This window comes from Chiloscyllium punctatum, chromosome 33, assembly GCF_047496795.1.
Source record: "Chiloscyllium punctatum isolate Juve2018m chromosome 33, sChiPun1.3, whole genome shotgun sequence".
In the NCBI taxonomy this organism is placed as follows: Eukaryota; Metazoa; Chordata; class Chondrichthyes; order Orectolobiformes; family Hemiscylliidae; genus Chiloscyllium; species Chiloscyllium punctatum.
The window spans coordinates 71,457,955-71,480,052 of NC_092771.1; the positions used below are offsets into that span (position 1 = coordinate 71,457,955).

General features: G+C 45.8%; 5 non-coding genes across 5 annotated transcripts; all 5 read right to left on the bottom strand.

Moving 5' to 3' along the window:
* Positions 1-5,919: 5,919 nt before the first annotated feature.
* On the bottom strand, positions 5,920-6,001 carry trnal-cag (transfer RNA leucine (anticodon CAG)). Its single transcript has one exon. It is a non-coding gene; the product is annotated as a tRNA-Leu (tRNA).
* A 3,314-nt stretch (positions 6,002-9,315) lies between these two features.
* trnal-cag (transfer RNA leucine (anticodon CAG)) lies at positions 9,316-9,397 on the bottom strand. The gene has a single exon. It is a non-coding gene; the product is annotated as a tRNA-Leu (tRNA).
* Positions 9,398-12,711: 3,314 nt separating this feature from the next.
* Positions 12,712-12,793, bottom strand: trnal-cag (transfer RNA leucine (anticodon CAG)). The gene has a single exon. It is a non-coding gene; the product is annotated as a tRNA-Leu (tRNA).
* A 3,314-nt stretch (positions 12,794-16,107) lies between these two features.
* trnal-cag (transfer RNA leucine (anticodon CAG)) lies at positions 16,108-16,189 on the bottom strand. Its single transcript has one exon. It is a non-coding gene; the product is annotated as a tRNA-Leu (tRNA).
* A 3,314-nt stretch (positions 16,190-19,503) lies between these two features.
* trnal-cag (transfer RNA leucine (anticodon CAG)) lies at positions 19,504-19,585 on the bottom strand. The gene has a single exon. It is a non-coding gene; the product is annotated as a tRNA-Leu (tRNA).
* Between the last annotated feature and the right edge of the window lie 2,513 nt (positions 19,586-22,098).

The following is a 22,098-nucleotide window of genomic DNA, read 5'->3' on the forward strand; positions in this document are numbered from 1 at the left end:
TAGTAACAGAACTCAAAAGGTAATTACCTTACCCCAGCCCCACTCCGGAAGAGGTGCTAACTGCCCTTGATTGCTTTTTGTTCACGATGTGAAGAGCTCTCACGCCTGAGTCACCTTCACGTCTCTGTTTGCTGAGTGAATCACAAAGAAGGAGCTTCACCAGAGCTGCAATTGCCACACTTCTCCACACACCCTCCCCGTTTACATTTTCCTGCTCGTCAGTTATTTAAAGAAAATTAAATGGATGCGATGTCATTCTGTAGCCTCTCTGTCGATTCCTCCGTTTGAGTTCCAACATGGCTTAGATCTCGGGGCGCACCTTAATACTAGCGACGCTATGACAGCACAGGTCCGGAGGTTCCTCTGAAAGTGTATGTTTTTTTTTCATTGCTGTTGCTGATTGAATGAGCCACTATCGTGCAAACTGCTCCAAAACATGATTCAGGACCTCTGGTGCCAACTCTCGCGCGTTGAATAACGACAGACAGCTTCCAAATGAGGCCTTTCAGAGACGACTTTGGGGTACGGTTGACAGTCAGACAAGTTCAGGAATTCGTGGTGCGCTGTGACACCAGCGCATCAGCTTCTTCCCTGCCTTTGAACCGGGCCGCCTGCGCAAGGAATGCAAATGCGGTACTGCTTTTCGTGGAAGGATTAGAACGCGGCAACTACACTCTCAAACAGAATGGCATATGATCAGAACCAGGTTGGAGAAAAACTTTATAATTCTTTGCACAGTAATTAAATGGAGTTGCCTTACATTTCACTCCGAGAGCAGATTCGAAGGCAGGTTTGCAGATGGGAAAGCAAGCAAGGAAGCTGTGTTCTTGTGCATGTGAAAGGCTGCAGTTGAAGAACAAAGCAGTTTCTGCCCAGTTTCGAACGCGAAGACGGCTACACTACGGACACTAGCCGAGGTTGCCGTACTGCAGCTTAATGGCATCCACCACTGAAAGTTGAAGCCATTCTACGTTTCACCTTTCTGTTTCCAAAAAATTGTTATTGTCCAGCGTAATTAACATCTTGAAAACGTAAAAAAAACCACGTGAAATTGATGACAAAATATAGACAAGGAAGTCGTCAATGTTTGGACCGTAGGGCGAGGTGGAATAAGCTGGGACGACTTTCCCCGCAGCATATCGGCTGCAACATGATCTTTTGGAAGGGTTGTAAACTGAGTATTTATGTGTTTTACCCAAGTTGGGGTGAGTTGAAAACTCGAGAGCATAGGTTTAAGGTGAGTGGGCTGAAATTGACAAAGGACCTGAGGCACATTTCCCACACAGAAGGTTGTGCGTGTTTGGAATGAGCTAACAGAGGAAGTGGAGGAGGCTTTTACACTCAGAAAATTGCAAAGGTAATCGGATGAGTCTCTGGATAGGATGGTTTTAGCGGGATTCGGGCCAAATGCTGGGGAACGGGTCTTGTTGAATTTTGGCTATGTGGTGAGCATGGACGAGATACAACGAAGTATCTGATTCCACGCGGTGTACCCCAATAACGTCGTGTTGCTTACACCGGCTTTAAAGGATTACTTTTTAGCAGAGCTTGCCGTCGCAGTCTGTGGCACAATCGTTTAATCTGTTCGACTGCTCACGGGAAAGCTATTATTGTGAAACACTGCAGAAACGAACGACTTCCTTACTGTTGCTCCGACTGACCATACTCCGTGAAATTTTCCCAGACCCTCAGTTGAGGATTTTTGCTGCTGGAAGTTACCTCAGAAACCCTGTTAACTCGTAATGTACTGAGCGAATCGCAAAACAGTAAGCATTTAACACGGAACACAAACAAAACTGGCATGCCGAATGCATTTTCAGACACAGAGATGCATGAATGCTAAATGTGAGACAGTCCGAGGGCATGAGTCATAAAGTAATCTCACAACTAACAACAGGGCAATTCCAAACTACTCTTTCAAACATACTGCAGCCTTAGTGCACCAACACTTCCCAGACAATGCCGAAAAGAGAGAAAGAAAGAACATAATAAGAACGGGCCATAAAAAGTGAATTTCACCAATCACAGTCTCGATTAGATTACCTTTCCCTTCCGATGTCTCCAGGACGGAAATATAGGAAATGGGAGAAATTCAATAACATATGACATCGAAATTCATTGGATCGATTTTCCAATTGGCCATAAAACCAAATAACGACGAGTCGAGTCACCACATTACGAGTTAACGGGGTTTCTGAGGTAACTTCCAGCAGCAAAAATCCTCAACTGAGGGTCTGGGAAAATTTCACGGAGTATGGTCAGTCGGAGCAAACGTAAGGAAGTCGTTCGTTTCTGCAGTGTTTCATCACAACAGCGATGGAATAATAGTCTCCATTCGGTTCCAGTGAACGCACAAATTGCCTGGAACAGCAGAGCTGTTTGCGATTTTCTGCGTGGCACTAACCCACACCACAGTTAATTCCCCGGGAAGGAAACCCATTTTACTTTTGTTTTCAACATCAATACAGTGGGGACCGAAACAGCATTTTAACAAGCTGCAGCATTGGAGTTAAACAGCAGAAATGGCAGTGGCAGGATTCGAACCCGAGCCCCGTTCAAGACTGGAACTTGGATCCAGCGCCTTAGACCGCTCGGCCACTCTACCAGGCAGACGCCCAGGCCGATTTCTTGCAGTTCCAATTGTGCCCCTGCATAACAACAGATGCAAAGTCACATGAAAAGGGTTCCATTATCCCTCTCCGACTCGCAAAGCTTCTGGGGTGTGCCCGGCTACAATGTCAATTTCGCAGCAGATAATGATAGCCCATCAATCCAGACAAAAATCAATGGTAAGCTGAGTCTATCTTCTCAGACTCTTTTCAGCTACAAATGTATCTGTGAGTGCGTGACAATATATTTTCGCTTATGATTTGGTCAAATAACCATGAGCTGCTTGACATTACTGCAATTTCGATTCTTGCTTTGCTAAATGATTTCATCCCATTGCTCGAAACAGGACGACTTTCACGTTTACACGGAACACGAAACACACCGGACTACAGGGAAAATGCACAAAGTTGAGCAGGCCGTGTTCCAAATCATACCGTGCAGCATTTATTCAGTCACTGTGTCTGTTTTGCAGAATAAGGGTCCCAAAGAAAGTTCTCTACCCTAAAACCGGAGGTCGCATCACATTACGAGAACGACAGATCACATTGTGAGGATGCTCTGACCTCGGAGCCAGTTCGAGATGACACTTTCCGTGCCTTTTACCTTAACCGTGCAATTTGCTGCAGAGATGTTCACTCCTGGACATGAGCCTCGTGGATACCAACTGAGTCGGAAACCTGTGTGGGAATCGACGAGAAGCGACTCAATCAATTTTGCTAACTCCCATGGTGCTCATTAGAAATGGAGTTTCTGTTCAACCTCAATCTAAAAGGCAGTTTCTGAACCTAGTAACAGAACTCAAAAGGTAATTACCTTACCCCAGCCCCACTCCGGAAGAGGTGCTAACTGCCCTTGATTGCTTTTTGTTCACGATGTGAAGAGCTCTCACGCCTGAGTCACCTTCACGTCTCTGTTTGCTGAGTGAATCACAAAGAAGGAGCTTCACCAGAGCTGCAATTGCCACACTTCTCCACACACCCTCCCCGTTTACATTTTCCTGCTCGTCAGTTATTTAAAGAAAATTAAATGGATGCGATGTCATTCTGTAGCCTCTCTGTCGATTCCTCCGTTTGAGTTCCAACATGGCTTAGATCTCGGGGCGCACCTTAATACTAGCGACGCTATGACAGCACAGGTCCGGAGGTTCCTCTGAAAGTGTATGTTTTTTTTTCATTGCTGTTGCTGATTGAATGAGCCACTATCGTGCAAACTGCTCCAAAACATGATTCAGGACCTCTGGTGCCAACTCTCGCGCGTTGAATAACGACAGACAGCTTCCAAATGAGGCCTTTCAGAGACGACTTTGGGGTACGGTTGACAGTCAGACAAGTTCAGGAATTCGTGGTGCGCTGTGACACCAGCGCATCAGCTTCTTCCCTGCCTTTGAACCGGGCCGCCTGCGCAAGGAATGCAAATGCGGTACTGCTTTTCGTGGAAGGATTAGAACGCGGCAACTACACTCTCAAACAGAATGGCATATGATCAGAACCAGGTTGGAGAAAAACTTTATAATTCTTTGCACAGTAATTAAATGGAGTTGCCTTACATTTCACTCCGAGAGCAGATTCGAAGGCAGGTTTGCAGATGGGAAAGCAAGCAAGGAAGCTGTGTTCTTGTGCATGTGAAAGGCTGCAGTTGAAGAACAAAGCAGTTTCTGCCCAGTTTCGAACGCGAAGACGGCTACACTACGGACACTAGCCGAGGTTGCCGTACTGCAGCTTAATGGCATCCACCACTGAAAGTTGAAGCCATTCTACGTTTCACCTTTCTGTTTCCAAAAAATTGTTATTGTCCAGCGTAATTAACATCTTGAAAACGTAAAAAAAACCACGTGAAATTGATGACAAAATATAGACAAGGAAGTCGTCAATGTTTGGACCGTAGGGCGAGGTGGAATAAGCTGGGACGACTTTCCCCGCAGCATATCGGCTGCAACATGATCTTTTGGAAGGGTTGTAAACTGAGTATTTATGTGTTTTACCCAAGTTGGGGTGAGTTGAAAACTCGAGAGCATAGGTTTAAGGTGAGTGGGCTGAAATTGACAAAGGACCTGAGGCACATTTCCCACACAGAAGGTTGTGCGTGTTTGGAATGAGCTAACAGAGGAAGTGGAGGAGGCTTTTACACTCAGAAAATTGCAAAGGTAATCGGATGAGTCTCTGGATAGGATGGTTTTAGCGGGATTCGGGCCAAATGCTGGGGAACGGGTCTTGTTGAATTTTGGCTATGTGGTGAGCATGGACGAGATACAACGAAGTATCTGATTCCACGCGGTGTACCCCAATAACGTCGTGTTGCTTACACCGGCTTTAAAGGATTACTTTTTAGCAGAGCTTGCCGTCGCAGTCTGTGGCACAATCGTTTAATCTGTTCGACTGCTCACGGGAAAGCTATTATTGTGAAACACTGCAGAAACGAACGACTTCCTTACTGTTGCTCCGACTGACCATACTCCGTGAAATTTTCCCAGACCCTCAGTTGAGGATTTTTGCTGCTGGAAGTTACCTCAGAAACCCTGTTAACTCGTAATGTACTGAGCGAATCGCAAAACAGTAAGCATTTAACACGGAACACAAACAAAACTGGCATGCCGAATGCATTTTCAGACACAGAGATGCATGAATGCTAAATGTGAGACAGTCCGAGGGCATGAGTCATAAAGTAATCTCACAACTAACAACAGGGCAATTCCAAACTACTCTTTCAAACATACTGCAGCCTTAGTGCACCAACACTTCCCAGACAATGCCGAAAAGAGAGAAAGAAAGAACATAATAAGAACGGGCCATAAAAAGTGAATTTCACCAATCACAGTCTCGATTAGATTACCTTTCCCTTCCGATGTCTCCTAAACGGAAATATAGGAAATGGGAGAAATTCAATAACATATGACATCGAAATTCATTGGATCGATTTTCCAATTGGCCATAAAACCAAATAACGACGAGTCGAGTCACCACATTACGAGTTAACGGGGTTTCTGAGGTAACTTCCAGCAGCAAAAATCCTCAACTGAGGGTCTGGGAAAATTTCACGGAGTATGGTCAGTCGGAGCAAACGTAAGGAAGTCGTTCGTTTCTGCAGTGTTTCATCACAACAGCGATGGAATAATAGTCTCCATTCGGTTCCAGTGAACGCACAAATTGCCTGGAACAGCAGAGCTGTTTGCGATTTTCTGCGTGGCACTAACCCACACCACAGTTAATTCCCCGGGAAGGAAACCCATTTTACTTTTGTTTTCAACATCAATACAGTGGGGACCGAAACAGCATTTTAACAAGCTGCAGCATTGGAGTTAAACAGCAGAAATGGCAGTGGCGGGATTCGAACCCGCGCCCCTTTCAAGGCTGGAACCTGGATCCAGCGCCTTAGACCGCTCGGCCACACTACCAGCCGGCAGCCCAGACCGTTTTCTTGCAGTTCCAATTGTGCCCCTGCATAACAACAGATGCAAAGTCACATGAAAAGGGTTCCATGATCCCTCTCCGACTCGCACAGCTTCTGGGATGTGCCCGGCTACAATGTCAATTTCGCAGCAGATAATGATAGCCCATCAATCCAGACAAAAATCAATGGTAAGCTGAGTCTATCTTCTCAGACTCTTTTCAGCTACAAATGTATCTGTGAGTGCGTGACAATATATGTTCGCTTATGATTTGGTCAAATAACCATGAGCTGCTTGACATTACTGCAATTTCGATTCTTGCTTTGCTAAATGATTTCATCCCATTGCTCGAAACAGGACGACTTTCACGTTTACACGGAACACGAAACACACCGGACTACAGGGAAAATGCACAAAGCTGAGCAGGCCGTGTTCCAAATCATACCGTGCAGCATTTATTCAGTCACTGTGTCTGTTTTGCAGAATAAGGGTCCCAAAGAAAGTTCTCTACCCTAAAACCGGAGGTCGCATCACATTACGAGAACGACAGATCACATTGTGAGGATGCTCTGACCTCGGAGCCAGTTCGAGATGACACTTTCCGTGCCTTTTACCTTAACCGTGCAATTTGCTGCAGAGATGTTCACTCCTGGACATGAGCCTCGTGGATACCAACTGAGTCGGAAACCTGTGTGGGAATCGACGAGAAGCGACTCAATCAATTTTGCTAACTCCCATGGTGCTCATTAGAAATGGAGTTTCTGTTCAACCTCAATCTAAAAGGCAGTTTCTGAACCTAGTAACAGAACTCAAAAGGTAATTACCTTACCCCAGCCCCACTCCGGAAGAGGTGCTAACTGCCCTTGATTGCTTTTTGTTCACGATGTGAAGAGCTCTCACGCCTGAGTCACCTTCACGTCTCTGTTTGCTGAGTGAATCACAAAGAAGGAGCTTCACCAGAGCTGCAATTGCCACACTTCTCCACACACCCTCCCCGTTTACATTTTCCTGCTCGTCAGTTATTTAAAGAAAATTAAATGGATGCGATGTCATTCTGTAGCCTCTCTGTCGATTCCTCCGTTTGAGTTCCAACATGGCTTAGATCTCGGGGCGCACCTTAATACTAGCGACGCTATGACAGCACAGGTCCGGAGGTTCCTCTGAAAGTGTATGTTTTTTTTTCATTGCTGTTGCTGATTGAATGAGCCACTATCGTGCAAACTGCTCCAAAACATGATTCAGGACCTCTGGTGCCAACTCTCGCGCGTTGAATAACGACAGACAGCTTCCAAATGAGGCCTTTCAGAGACGACTTTGGGGTACGGTTGACAGTCAGACAAGTTCAGGAATTCGTGGTGCGCTGTGACACCAGCGCATCAGCTTCTTCCCTGCCTTTGAACCGGGCCGCCTGCGCAAGGAATGCAAATGCGGTACTGCTTTTCGTGGAAGGATTAGAACGCGGCAACTACACTCTCAAACAGAATGGCATATGATCAGAACCAGGTTGGAGAAAAACTTTATAATTCTTTGCACAGTAATTAAATGGAGTTGCCTTACATTTCACTCCGAGAGCAGATTCGAAGGCAGGTTTGCAGATGGGAAAGCAAGCAAGGAAGCTGTGTTCTTGTGCATGTGAAAGGCTGCAGTTGAAGAACAAAGCAGTTTCTGCCCAGTTTCGAACGCGAAGACGGCTACACTACGGACACTAGCCGAGGTTGCCGTACTGCAGCTTAATGGCATCCACCACTGAAAGTTGAAGCCATTCTACGTTTCACCTTTCTGTTTCCAAAAAATTGTTATTGTCCAGCGTAATTAACATCTTGAAAACGTAAAAAAAACCACGTGAAATTGATGACAAAATATAGACAAGGAAGTCGTCAATGTTTGGACCGTAGGGCGAGGTGGAATAAGCTGGGACGACTTTCCCCGCAGCATATCGGCTGCAACATGATCTTTTGGAAGGGTTGTAAACTGAGTATTTATGTGTTTTACCCAAGTTGGGGTGAGTTGAAAACTCGAGAGCATAGGTTTAAGGTGAGTTGGCTGAAATTGACAAAGGACCTGAGGCACATTTCCCACACAGAAGGTTGTGCGTGTTTGGAATGAGCTAACAGAGGAAGTGGAGGAGGCTTTTACACTCAGAAAATTGCAAAGGTAATCGGATGAGTCTCTGGATAGGATGGTTTTAGCGGGATTCGGGCCAAATGCTGGGGAACGGGTCTTGTTTAATTTTGGCTATGTGGTGAGCATGGACGAGATACACCGAAGTATCTGATTCCACGCGGTGTACCCCAATAACGTCGTGTTGCTTACACCGGCTTTAAAGGATTACTTTTTAGCAGAGCTTGCCGTCGCAGTCTGTGGCACAATCGTTTAATCTGTTCGACTGCTCACGGGAAAGCTATTATTGTGAAACACTGCAGAAACGAACGACTTCCTTACTGTTGCTCCGACTGACCATACTCCGTGAAATTTTCCCAGACCCTCAGTTGAGGATTTTTGCTGCTGGAAGTTACCTCAGAAACCCTGTTAACTCGTAATGTACTGAGCGAATCGCAAAACAGTAAGCATTTAACACGGAACACAAACAAAACTGGCATGCCGAATGCATTTTCAGACACAGAGATGCATGAATGCTAAATGTGAGACAGTCCGAGGGCATGAGTCATAAAGTAATCTCACAACTAACAACAGGGCAATTCCAAACTACTCTTTCAAACATACTGCAGCCTTAGTGCACCAACACCTCCCAGACAGTGCCGAAAAGAGAGAAAGAAAGAACATAATAAGAACGGGCCATAAAAAGTGAATTTCACCAATCACAGTCTCGATTAGATTCCCTTTCCCTTCCGATGTCTCCAGGACGGAAATATAGGAAATGGGAGAAATTCAATAACATATGACATCGAAATTCATTGGATCGATTTTCCAATTGGCCATAAAACCAAATAACGACGAGTCGAGTCACCACATTACGAGTTAACGGGGTTTCTGAGGTAACTTCCAGCAGCAAAAATCCTCAACTGAGGGTCTGGGAAAATTTCACGGAGTATGGTCAGTCGGAGCAAACGTAAGGAAGTCGTTCGTTTCTGCAGTGTTTCATCACAACAGCGATGGAATAATAGTCTCCATTCGGTTCCAGTGAACGCACAAATTGCCTGGAACAGCAGAGCTGTTTGCGATTTTCTGCGTGGCACTAACCCACACCACAGTTAATTCCCCGGGAAGGAAACCCATTTTACTTTTGTTTTCAACATCAATACAGTGGGGACCGAAACAGCATTTTAACAAGCTGCAGCATTGGAGTTAAACAGCAGAAATGGCAGTGGCGGGATTCGAACCCGCGCCCCTTTCAAGACTGGAATCTGGATCCAGCGCCTTAGACCGCTCGGCCACACTACCAGCCGGCAGCCCAGACCGTTTTCTTGCAGTTCCAATTGTGCCCCTGCATAACAACAGATGCAAAGTCACATGAAAAGGGTTCCATGATCCCTCTCCGACTCGCACAGCTTCTGGGATGTGCCCGGCTGCAATGTCAATTTCGCAGCAGATAATGATAGCCCATCAATCCAGACAAAAATCAATGGTAAGCTGAGTCTATCTTCTCAGACTCTTTTCAGCTACAAATGTATCTGTGAGTGCGTGACAATATATGTTTGCTTATGATTTGGTCAAATAACCATGAGCTGCTTGACATTACTGCAATTTCGATTCTTGCTTTGCTAAATGATTTCATCCCATTGCTCGAAACAGGACGACTTTCACGTTTACACGGAACACGAAACACACCGGACTACAGGGAAAATGCACAAAGCTGAGCAGGCCGTGTTCCAAATCATACCGTGCAGCATTTATTCAGTCACTGTGTCTGTTTTGCAGAATAAGGGTCCCAAAGAAAGTTCTCTACCCTAAAACCGGAGGTCGCATCACATTACGAGAACGACAGATCACATTGTGAGGATGCTCTGACCTCGGAGCCAGTTCGAGATGACACTTTCCGTGCCTTTTACCTGAACCGTGCAATTTGCTGCAGAGATGTTCACTCCTGGACATGAGCCTCGTGGATACCAACTGAGTCGGAAACCTGTGTGGGAATCGACGAGAAGCGACTCAAACAATTTTGCTAACTCCCATGGTGCTCATTAGAAATGGAGTTTCTGTTCAACCTCAATCTAAAAGGCAGTTTCTGAACCTAGTAACAGAACTCAAAAGGTAATTACCTCACCCCAGCCCCACTCCGGAAGAGGTGCTAACTGCCCTTGATTGCTTTTTGTTCACGAAATGAAGAGCTCTCACGCCTGAGTCACCTTCACGTCTCTGTTTGCTGAGTGAATCACAAAGAAGGAGCTTCACCAGAGCTGCAATTGCCACACTTCTCCACACACCCTCCCCGTTTACATTTTCCTGCTCGTCAGTGATTTAAAGAAAATTAAATGGATGCGATGTCATTCTGTAGCCTCTCTGTCGATTCCTCCGTTTGAGTTCCAACATGGCTTAGATCTCGGGGCGCACCTTAATACTAGCGACGCTATGACAGCACAGGTCCGGAGGTTCCTCTGAAAGTGTATGTTTTTTTTTCATTGCTGTTGCTGATTGAATGAGCCACAAACGTGCAAACCGCTCCAAAACATGATTCAGGACCTCTGGTGCCAACTCTCGCGCGTTGAATAACGACAGACAGCTTCCAAATGAGGCCTTTCAGAGACGACTTTGGGGTACGGTTGACAGTCAGACAAGTTCAGGAATTCGTGGTGCGCTGTGACACCAGCGCATCAGCTTCTTCCCTGCCTTTGAACCGGGCCGCCTGCGCAAGGAATGCAAATGCGGTACTGCTTTTCGTGGAAGGATTAGAACGCGGCAACTACACTCTCAAACAGAATGACATATGATCAGAACCAGGTTGGAGAAAAACTTTATAATTCTTTGCACAGTAATTAAATGGAGTTGCCTTACATTTCACTCCGAGAGCAGATTCGAAGGCAGGTTTGCAGATGGGAAAGCAAGCAAGGAAGCTGTGTTCTTGTGCATGTGAAAGGCTGCAGTTGAAGAACAAAGCAGTTTCTGCCCAGTTTCGAACGCGAAGACGGCTACACTACGGACACTAGCCGAGGTTGCCGTACTGCAGCTTAATGGCATCCACCACTGAAAGTTGAAGCCATTCTACGTTTCACCTTTCTGTTTCCAAAAAATTGTTATTGTCCAGCGTAATTAACATCTTGAAAACGTAAAAAAAACCACGTGAAATTGATGACAAAATATAGACAAGGAAGTCGTCAATGTTTGGACCGTAGGGCGAGGTGGAATAAGCTGGGACGACTTTCCCCGCAGCATATCGGCTGCAACATGATCTTTTGGAAGGGTTGTAAACTGAGTATTTATGTGTTTTACCCAAGTTGGGGTGAGTTGAAAACTCGAGAGCATAGGTTTAAGGTGAGTTGGCTGAAATTGACAAAGGACCTGAGGCACATTTCCCACACAGAAGGTTGTGCGTGTTTGGAATGAGCTAACAGAGGAAGTGGAGGAGGCTTTTACACTCAGAAAATTGCAAAGGTAATCGGATGAGTCTCTGGATAGGATGGTTTTAGCGGGATTCGGGCCAAATGCTGGGGAACGGGTCTTGTTTAATTTTGGCTATGTGGTGAGCATGGACGAGATACAACGAAGTATCTGATTCCACGTGGTGTACCCCAATAACGTCGTGTTGCTTACACCGGCTTTAAAGGATTACTTTTTAGCAGAGCTTGCCGTCGCAGTCTGTGGCACAATCGTTTAATCTGTTCGACTGCTCACGGGAAAGCTATTATTGTGAAACACTGCAGAAACGAACGACTTCCTTACTGTTGCTCCGACTGACCATACTCCGTGAAATTTTCCCAGACCCTCAGTTGAGGATTTTTGCTGCTGGAAGTTACCTCAGAAACCCTGTTAACTCGTAATGTACTGAGCGAATCGCAAAACAGTAAGCATTTAACACGGAACACAAACAAAACTGGCATGCCGAATGCATTTTCAGACACAGAGATGCATGAATGCTAAATGTGAGACAGTCCGAGGGCATGAGTCATAAAGTAATCTCACAACTAACAACAGGGCAATTCCAAACTACTCTTTCAAACATACTGCAGCCTTAGTGCACCAACACTTCCCAGACAATGCCGAAAAGAGAGAAAGAAAGAACATAATAAGAACGGGCCATAAAAAGTGAATTTCACCAATCACAGTCTCGATTAGATTACCTTTCCCTTCCGATGTCTCCTAAACGGAAATATAGGAAATGGGAGAAATTCAATAACATATGACATCGAAATTCATTGGATCGATTTTCCAATTGGCCATAAAACCAAATAACGACGAGTCGAGTCACCACATTACGAGTTAACGGGGTTTCTGAGGTAACTTCCAGCAGCAAAAATCCTCAACTGAGGGTCTGGGAAAATTTCACGGAGTATGGTCAGTCGGAGCAAACGTAAGGAAGTCGTTCGTTTCTGCAGTGTTTCATCACAACAGCGATGGAATAATAGTCTCCATTCGGTTCCAGTGAACGCACAAATTGCCTGGAACAGCAGAGCTGTTTGCGATTTTCTGCGTGGCACTAACCCACACCACAGTTAATTCCCCGGGAAGGAAACCCATTTTACTTTTGTTTTCAACATCAATACAGTGGGGACCGAAACAGCATTTTAACAAGCTGCAGCATTGGAGTTAAACAGCAGAAATGGCAGTGGCGGGATTCGAACCCGCGCCCCTTTCAAGGCTGGAACCTGGATCCAGCGCCTTAGACCGCTCGGCCACACTACCAGCCGGCAGCCCAGACCGTTTTCTTGCAGTTCCAATTGTGCCCCTGCATAACAACAGATGCAAAGTCACATGAAAAGGGTTCCATGATCCCTCTCCGACTCGCACAGCTTCTGGGATGTGCCCGGCTACAATGTCAATTTCGCAGCAGATAATGATAGCCCATCAATCCAGACAAAAATCAATGGTAAGCTGAGTCTATCTTCTCAGACTCTTTTCAGCTACAAATGTATCTGTGAGTGCGTGACAATATATGTTCGCTTATGATTTGGTCAAATAACCATGAGCTGCTTGACATTACTGCAATTTCGATTCTTGCTTTGCTAAATGATTTCATCCCATTGCTCGAAACAGGACGACTTTCACGTTTACACGGAACACGAAACACACCGGACTACAGGGAAAATGCACAAAGCTGAGCAGGCCGTGTTCCAAATCATACCGTGCAGCATTTATTCAGTCACTGTGTCTGTTTTGCAGAATAAGGGTCCCAAAGAAAGTTCTCTACCCTAAAACCGGAGGTCGCATCACATTACGAGAACGACAGATCACATTGTGAGGATGCTCTGACCTCGGAGCCAGTTCGAGATGACACTTTCCGTGCCTTTTACCTTAACCGTGCAATTTGCTGCAGAGATGTTCACTCCTGGACATGAGCCTCGTGGATACCAACTGAGTCGGAAACCTGTGTGGGAATCGACGAGAAGCGACTCAAACAATTTTGCTAACTCCCATGGTGCTCATTAGAAATGGAGTTTCTGTTCAACCTCAATCTAAAAGGCAGTTTCTGAACCTAGTAACAGAACTCAAAAGGTAATTACCTCACCCCAGCCCCACTCCGGAAGAGGTGCTAACTGCCCTTGATTGCTTTTTGTTCACGATGTGAAGAGCTCTCACGCCTGAGTCACCTTCACGTCTCTGTTTGCTGAGTGAATCACAAAGAAGGAGCTTCACCAGAGCTGCAATTGCCACACTTCTCCACACACCCTCCCCGTTTACATTTTCCTGCTCGTCAGTGATTTAAAGAAAATTAAATGGATGCGATGTCATTCTGTAGCCTCTCTGTCGATTCCTCCGTTTGAGTTCCAACATGGCTTAGATCTCGGGGCGCACCTTAATACTAGCGACGCTATGACAGCACAGGTCCGGAGGTTCCTCTGAAAGTGTATGTTTTTTTTTCATTGCTGTTGCTGATTGAATGAGCCACAAACGTGCAAACCGCTCCAAAACATGATTCAGGACCTCTGGTGCCAACTCTCGCGCGTTGAATAACGACAGACAGCTTCCAAATGAGGCCTTTCAGAGACGACTTTGGGGTACGGTTGACAGTCAGACAAGTTCAGGAATTCGTGGTGCGCTGTGACACCAGCGCATCAGCTTCTTCCCTGCCTTTGAACCGGGCCGCCTGCGCAAGGAATGCAAATGCGGTACTGCTTTTCGTGGAAGGATTAGAACGCGGCAACTACACTCTCAAACAGAATGACATATGATCAGAACCAGGTTGGAGAAAAACTTTATAATTCTTTGCACAGTAATTAAATGGAGTTGCCTTACATTTCACTCCGAGAGCAGATTCGAAGGCAGGTTTGCAGATGGGAAAGCAAGCAAGGAAGCTGTGTTCTTGTGCATGTGAAAGGCTGCAGTTGAAGAACAAAGCAGTTTCTGCCCAGTTTCGAACGCGAAGACGGCTACACTACGGACACTAGCCGCGGCTGCCGTGCTGCAGCTTAATGGCATCCACCACTGAAAGTTGAAGCCATTCTACGTTTCACCTTTCTGTTTCCAAAAAATTGTTATTGTCCAGCGTAATTAACATCTTGAAAACGTAAAAAAAACCACGTGAAATTGATGACAAAATATAGACAAGGAAGTCGTCAATGTTTGGACCGTAGGGCGAGGTGGAATAAGCTGGGACGACTTTCCCCGCAGCATATCGGCTGCAACATGATCTTTTGGAAGGGTTGTAAACTGAGTATTTATGTGTTTTACCCAAGTTGGGGTGAGTTGAAAACTCGAGAGCATAGGTTTAAGGTGAGTGGGCTGAAATTGACAAAGGACCTGAGGCACATTTCCCACACAGAAGGTTGTGCGTGTTTGGAATGAGCTAACAGAGGAAGTGGAGGAGGCTTTTACACTCAGAAAATTGCAAAGGTAATCGGATGAGTCTCTGGATAGGATGGTTTTAGCGGGATTCGGGCCAAATGCTGGGGAACGGGTCTTGTTTAATTTTAGCTATGTGGTGAGCATGGACGAGATACACCGAAGTATCTGATTCCACGCGGTGTACCCCAATAACGTCGTGTTGCTTACACCGGCTTTAAAGGATTACTTTTTAGCAGAGCTTGCCGTCGCAGTCTGTGGCACAATCGTTTAATCTGTTCGACTGCTCACGGGAAAGCTATTATTGTGAAACACTGCAGAAACGAACGACTTCCTTACTGTTGCTCCGACTGACCATACTCCGTGAAATTTTCCCAGACCCTCAGTTGAGGATTTTTGCTGCTGGAAGTTACCTCAGAAACCCTGTTAACTCGTAATGTACTGAGCGAATCGCAAAACAGTAAGCATTTAACACGGAACACAAACAAAACTGGCATGCCGAATGCATTTTCAGACACAGAGATGCATGAATGCTAAATGTGAGACAGTCCGAGGGCATGAGTCATAAAGTAATCTCACAACTAACAACAGGGCAATTCCAAACTACTCTTTCAAACATACTGCAGCCTTAGTGCACCAACACCTCCCAGACAGTGCCGAAAAGAGAGAAAGAAAGAACATAATAAGAACGGGCCATAAAAAGTGAATTTCACCAATCACAGTCTCGATTAGATTACCTTTCCCTTCCGATGTCTCCAGGACGGAAATATAGGAAATGGGAGAAATTCAATAACATATGACATCGAAATTCATTGGATCGATTTTCCAATTGGCCATAAAACCAAATAACGACGAGTCGAGTCACCACATTACGAGTTAACGGGGTTTCTGAGGTAACTTCCAGCAGCAAAAATCCTCAACTGAGGGTCTGGGAAAATTTCACGGAGTATGGTCAGTCGGAGCAAACGTAAGGAAGTCGTTCGTTTCTGCAGTGTTTCATCACAACAGCGATGGAATAATAGTCTCCATTCGGTTCCAGTGAACGCACAAATTGCCTGGAACAGCAGAGCTGTTTGCGATTTTCTGCGTGGCACTAACCCACACCACAGTTAATTCCCCGGGAAGGAAACCCATTTTACTTTTGTTTTCAACATCAATACAGTGGGGACCGAAACAGCATTTTAACAAGCTGCAGCATTGGAGTTAAACAGCAGAAATGGCAGTGGCGGGATTCGAACCCGCGCCCCTTTCAAGACTGGAATCTGGATCCAGCGCCTTAGACCGCTCGGCCACACTACCAGCCGGCAGCCCAGACCGTTTTCTTGCAGTTCCAATTGTGCCCCTGCATAACAACAGATGCAAAGTCACATGAAAAGGGTTCCATGATCCCTCTCCGACTCGCACAGCTTCTGGGATGTGCCCGGCTACAATGTCAATTTCGCAGCAGATAATGATAGCCCATCAATCCAGACAAAAATCAATGGTAAGCTGAGTCTATCTTCTCAGACTCTTTTCAGCTACAAATGTATCTGTGAGTGCGTGACAATATATGTTCGCTTATGATTTGGTCAAATAACCATGAGCTGCTTGACATTACTGCAATTTCGATTCTTGCTTTGCTAAATGATTTCATCCCATTGCTCGAAACAGGACGACTTTCACGTTTACACGGAACACGAAACACACCGGACTACAGGGAAAATGCACAAAGCTGAGCAGGCCGTGTTCCAAATCATACCGTGCAGCATTTATTCAGTCACTGTGTCTGTTTTGCAGAATAAGGGTCCCAAAGAAAGTTCTCTACCCTAAAACCGGAGGTCGCATCACATTACGAGAACGACAGATCACATTGTGAGGATGCTCTGACCTCGGAGCCAGTTCGAGATGACACTTTCCGTGCCTTTTACCTTAACCGTGCAATTTGCTGCAGAGATGTTCACTCCTGGACATGAGCCTCGTGGATACCAACTGAGTCGGAAACCTGTGTGGGAATCGACGAGAAGCGACTCAAACAATTTTGCTAACTCCCATGGTGCTCATTAGAAATGGAGTTTCTGTTCAACCTCAATCTAAAAGGCAGTTTCTGAACCTAGTAACAGAACTCAAAAGGTAATTACCTCACCCCAGCCCCACTCCGGAAGAGGTGCTAACTGCCCTTGATTGCTTTTTGTTCACGATGTGAAGAGCTCTCACGCCTGAGTCACCTTCACGTCTCTGTTTGCTGAGTGAATCACAAAGAAGGAGCTTCACCAGAGCTGCAATTGCCACACTTCTCCACACACCCTCCCCGTTTACATTTTCCTGCTCGTCAGTGATTTAAAGAAAATTAAATGGATGCGATGTCATTCTGTAGCCTCTCTGTCGATTCCTCCGTTTGAGTTCCAACATGGCTTAGATCTCGGGGCGCACCTTAATACTAGCGACGCTATGACAGCACAGGTCCGGAGGTTCCTCTGAAAGTGTATGTTTTTTTTTCATTGCTGTTGCTGATTGAATGAGCCACAAACGTGCAAACCGCTCCAAAACATGATTCAGGACCTCTGGTGCCAACTCTCGCGCGTTGAATAACGACAGACAGCTTCCAAATGAGGCCTTTCAGAGACGACTTTGGGGTACGGTTGACAGTCAGACAAGTTCAGGAATTCGTGGTGCGCTGTGACACCAGCGCATCAGCTTCTTCCCTGCCTTTGAACCGGGCCGCCTGCGCAAGGAATGCAAATGCGGTACTGCTTTTCGTGGAAGGATTAGAACGCGGCAACTACACTCTCAAACAGAATGACATATGATCAGAACCAGGTTGGAGAAAAACTTTATAATTCTTTGCACAGTAATTAAATGGAGTTGCCTTACATTTCACTCCGAGAGCAGATTCGAAGGCAGGTTTGCAGGTGGGAAAGCAAGCAAGGAAGCTGTGTTCTTGTGCATGTGAAAGGCTGCAGTTGAAGAACAAAGCAGTTTCTGCCCAGTTTCGAACGCGAAGACGGCTACACTACGGACACTAGCCGCGGCTGCCGTGCTGCAGCTTAATGGCATCCACCACTGAAAGTTGAAGCCATTCTACGTTTCACCTTTCTGTTTCCAAAAAATTGTTATTGTCCAGCGTAATTAACATCTTGAAAACGTAAAAAAAACCACGTGAAATTGATGACAAAATATAGACAAGGAAGTCGTCAATGTTTGGACCGTAGGGCGAGGTGGAATAAGCTGGGACGACTTTCCCCGCAGCATATCGGCTGCAACATGATCTTTTGGAAGGGTTGTAAACTGAGTATTTATGTGTTTTACCCAAGTTGGGGTGAGTTGAAAACTCGAGAGCATAGGTTTAAGGTGAGTGGGCTGAAATTGACAAAGGACCTGAGGCACATTTCCCACACAGAAGGTTGTGCGTGTTTGGAATGAGCTAACAGAGGAAGTGGAGGAGGCTTTTACACTCAGAAAATTGCAAAGGTAATCGGATGAGTCTCTGGATAGGATGGTTTTAGCGGGATTCGGGCCAAATGCTGGGGAACGGGTCTTGTTTAATTTTAGCTATGTGGTGAGCATGGACGAGATACACCGAAGTATCTGATTCCACGCGGTGTACCCCAATAACGTCGTGTTGCTTACACCGGCTTTAAAGGATTACTTTTTAGCAGAGCTTGCCGTCGCAGTCTGTGGCACAATCGTTTAATCTGTTCGACTGCTCACGGGAAAGCTATTATTGTGAAACACTGCAGAAACGAACGACTTCCTTACTGTTGCTCCGACTGACCATACTCCGTGAAATTTTCCCAGACCCTCAGTTGAGGATTTTTGCTGCTGGAAGTTACCTCAGAAACCCTGTTAACTCGTAATGTACTGAGCGAATCGCAAAACAGTAAGCATTTAACACGGAACACAAACAAAACTGGCATGCCGAATGCATTTTCAGACACAGAGATGCATGAATGCTAAATGTGAGACAGTCCGAGGGCATGAGTCATAAAGTAATCTCACAACTAACAACAGGGCAATTCCAAACTACTCTTTCAAACATACTGCAGCCTTAGTGCACCAACACCTCCCAGACAGTGCCGAAAAGAGAGAAAGAAAGAACATAATAAGAACGGGCCATAAAAAGTGAATTTCACCAATCACAGTCTCGATTAGATTACCTTTCCCTTCCGATGTCTCCAGGACGGAAATATAGGAAATGGGAGAAATTCAATAACATATGACATCGAAATTCATTGGATCGATTTTCCAATTGGCCATAAAACCAAATAACGACGAGTCGAGTCACCACATTACGAGTTAACGGGGTTTCTGAGGTAACTTCCAGCAGCAAAAATCCTCAACTGAGGGTCTGGGAAAATTTCACGGAGTATGGTCAGTCGGAGCAAACGTAAGGAAGTCGTTCGTTTCTGCAGTGTTTCATCACAACAGCGATGGAATAATAGTCTCCATTCGGTTCCAGTGAACGCACAAATTGCCTGGAACAGCAGAGCTGTTTGCGATTTTCTGCGTGGCACTAACCCACACCACAGTTAATTCCCCGGGAAGGAAACCCATTTTACTTTTGTTTTCAACATCAATACAGTGGGGACCGAAACAGCATTTTAACAAGCTGCAGCATTGGAGTTAAACAGCAGAAATGGCAGTGGCGGGATTCGAACCCGCGCCCCTTTCAAGACTGGAATCTGGATCCAGCGCCTTAGACCGCTCGGCCACACTACCAGCCGGCAGCCCAGACCGTTTTCTTGCAGTTCCAATTGTGCCCCTGCATAACAACAGATGCAAAGTCACATGAAAAGGGTTCCATGATCCCTCTCCGACTCGCAAAGCTTCTGGGGTGTGCCCGGCTACAATGTCAATTTCGCAGCAGATAATGATAGCCCATCAATCCAGACAAAAATCAATGGTAAGCTGAGTCTATCTTCTCAGACTCTTTTCAGCTACAAATGTATCTGTGAGTGCGTGACAATATATTTTCGCTTATGATTTGGTCAAATAACCATGAGCTGCTTGACATTACTGCAATTTCGATTCTTGCTTTGCTAAATGATTTCATCCCATTGCTCGAAACAGGACGACTTTCACGTTTACACGGAACACGAAACACACCGGACTACAGGGAAAATGCACAAAGTTGAGCAGGCCGTGTTCCAAATCATACCGTGCAGCATTTATTCAGTCACTGTGTCTGTTTTGCAGAATAAGGGTCCCAAAGAAAGTTCTCTACCCTAAAACCGGAGGTCGCATCACATTACGAGAACGACAGATCACATTGTGAGGATGCTCTGACCTCGGAGCCAGTTCGAGATGACACTTTCCGTGCCTTTTACCTTAACCGTGCAATTTGCTGCAGAGATGTTCACTCCTGGACATGAGCCTCGTGGATACCAACTGAGTCGGAAACCTGTGTGGGAATCGACGAGAAGCGACTCAATCAATTTTGCTAACTCCCATGGTGCTCATTAGAAATGGAGTTTCTGTTCAACCTCAATCTAAAAGGCAGTTTCTGAACCTAGTAACAGAACTCAAAAGGTAATTACCTTACCCCAGCCCCACTCCGGAAGAGGTGCTAACTGCCCTTGATTGCTTTTTGTTCACGATGTGAAGAGCTCTCACGCCTGAGTCACCTTCACGTCTCTGTTTGCTGAGTGAATCACAAAGAAGGAGCTTCACCAGAGCTGCAATTGCCACACTTCTCCACACACCCTCCCCGTTTACATTTTCCTGCTCGTCAGTTATTTAAAGAAAATTAAATGGATGCGATGTCATTCTGTAGCCTCTCTGTCGATTCCTCCGTTTGAGTTCCAACATGGCTTAGATCTCGGGGCGCACCTTAATACTAGCGACGCTATGACAGCACAGGTCCGGAGGTTCCTCTGAAAGTGTATGTTTTTTTTTCATTGCTGTTGCTGATTGAATGAGCCACTATCGTGCAAACTGCTCCAAAACATGATTCAGGACCTCTGGTGCCAACTCTCGCGCGTTGAATAACGACAGACAGCTTCCAAATGAGGCCTTTCAGAGACGACTTTGGGGTACGGTTGACAGTCAGACAAGTTCAGGAATTCGTGGTGCGCTGTGACACCAGCGCATCAGCTTCTTCCCTGCCTTTGAACCGGGCCGCCTGCGCAAGGAATGCAAATGCGGTACTGCTTTTCGTGGAAGGATTAGAACGCGGCAACTACACTCTCAAACAGAATGGCATATGATCAGAACCAGGTTGGAGAAAAACTTTATAATTCTTTGCACAGTAATTAAATGGAGTTGCCTTACATTTCACTCCGAGAGCAGATTCGAAGGCAGGTTTGCAGATGGGAAAGCAAGCAAGGAAGCTGTGTTCTTGTGCATGTGAAAGGCTGCAGTTGAAGAACAAAGCAGTTTCTGCCCAGTTTCGAACGCGAAGACGGCTACACTACGGACACTAGCCGAGGTTGCCGTACTGCAGCTTAATGGCATCCACCACTGAAAGTTGAAGCCATTCTACGTTTCACCTTTCTGTTTCCAAAAAATTGTTATTGTCCAGCGTAATTAACATCTTGAAAACGTAGAAAAAACCACGTGAAATTGATGACAAAATATAGACAAGGAAGTCGTCAATGTTTGGACCGTAGGGCGAGGTGGAATAAGCTGGGACGACTTTCCCCGCAGCATATCGGCTGCAACATGATCTTTTGGAAGGGTTGTAAACTGAGTATTTATGTGTTTTACCCAAGTTGGGGTGAGTTGAAAACTCGAGAGCATAGGTTTAAGGTGAGTGGGCTGAAATTGACAAAGGACCTGAGGCACATTTCCCACACAGAAGGTTGTGCGTGTTTGGAATGAGCTAACAGAGGAAGTGGAGGAGGCTTTTACACTCAGAAAATTGCAAAGGTAATCGGATGAGTCTCTGGATAGGATGGTTTTAGCGGGATTCGGGCCAAATGCTGGGGAACGGGTCTTGTTGAATTTTGGCTATGTGGTGAGCATGGACGAGATACAACGAAGTATCTGATTCCACGTGGTGTACCCCAATAACGTCGTGTTGCTTACACCGGCTTTAAAGGATTACTTTTTAGCAGAGCTTGCCGTCGCAGTCTGTGGCACAATCGTTTAATCTGTTCGACTGCTCACGGGAAAGCTATTATTGTGAAACACTGCAGAAACGAACGACTTCCTTACTGTTGCTCCGACTGACCATACTCCGTGAAATTTTCCCAGACCCTCAGTTGAGGATTTTTGCTGCTGGAAGTTACCTC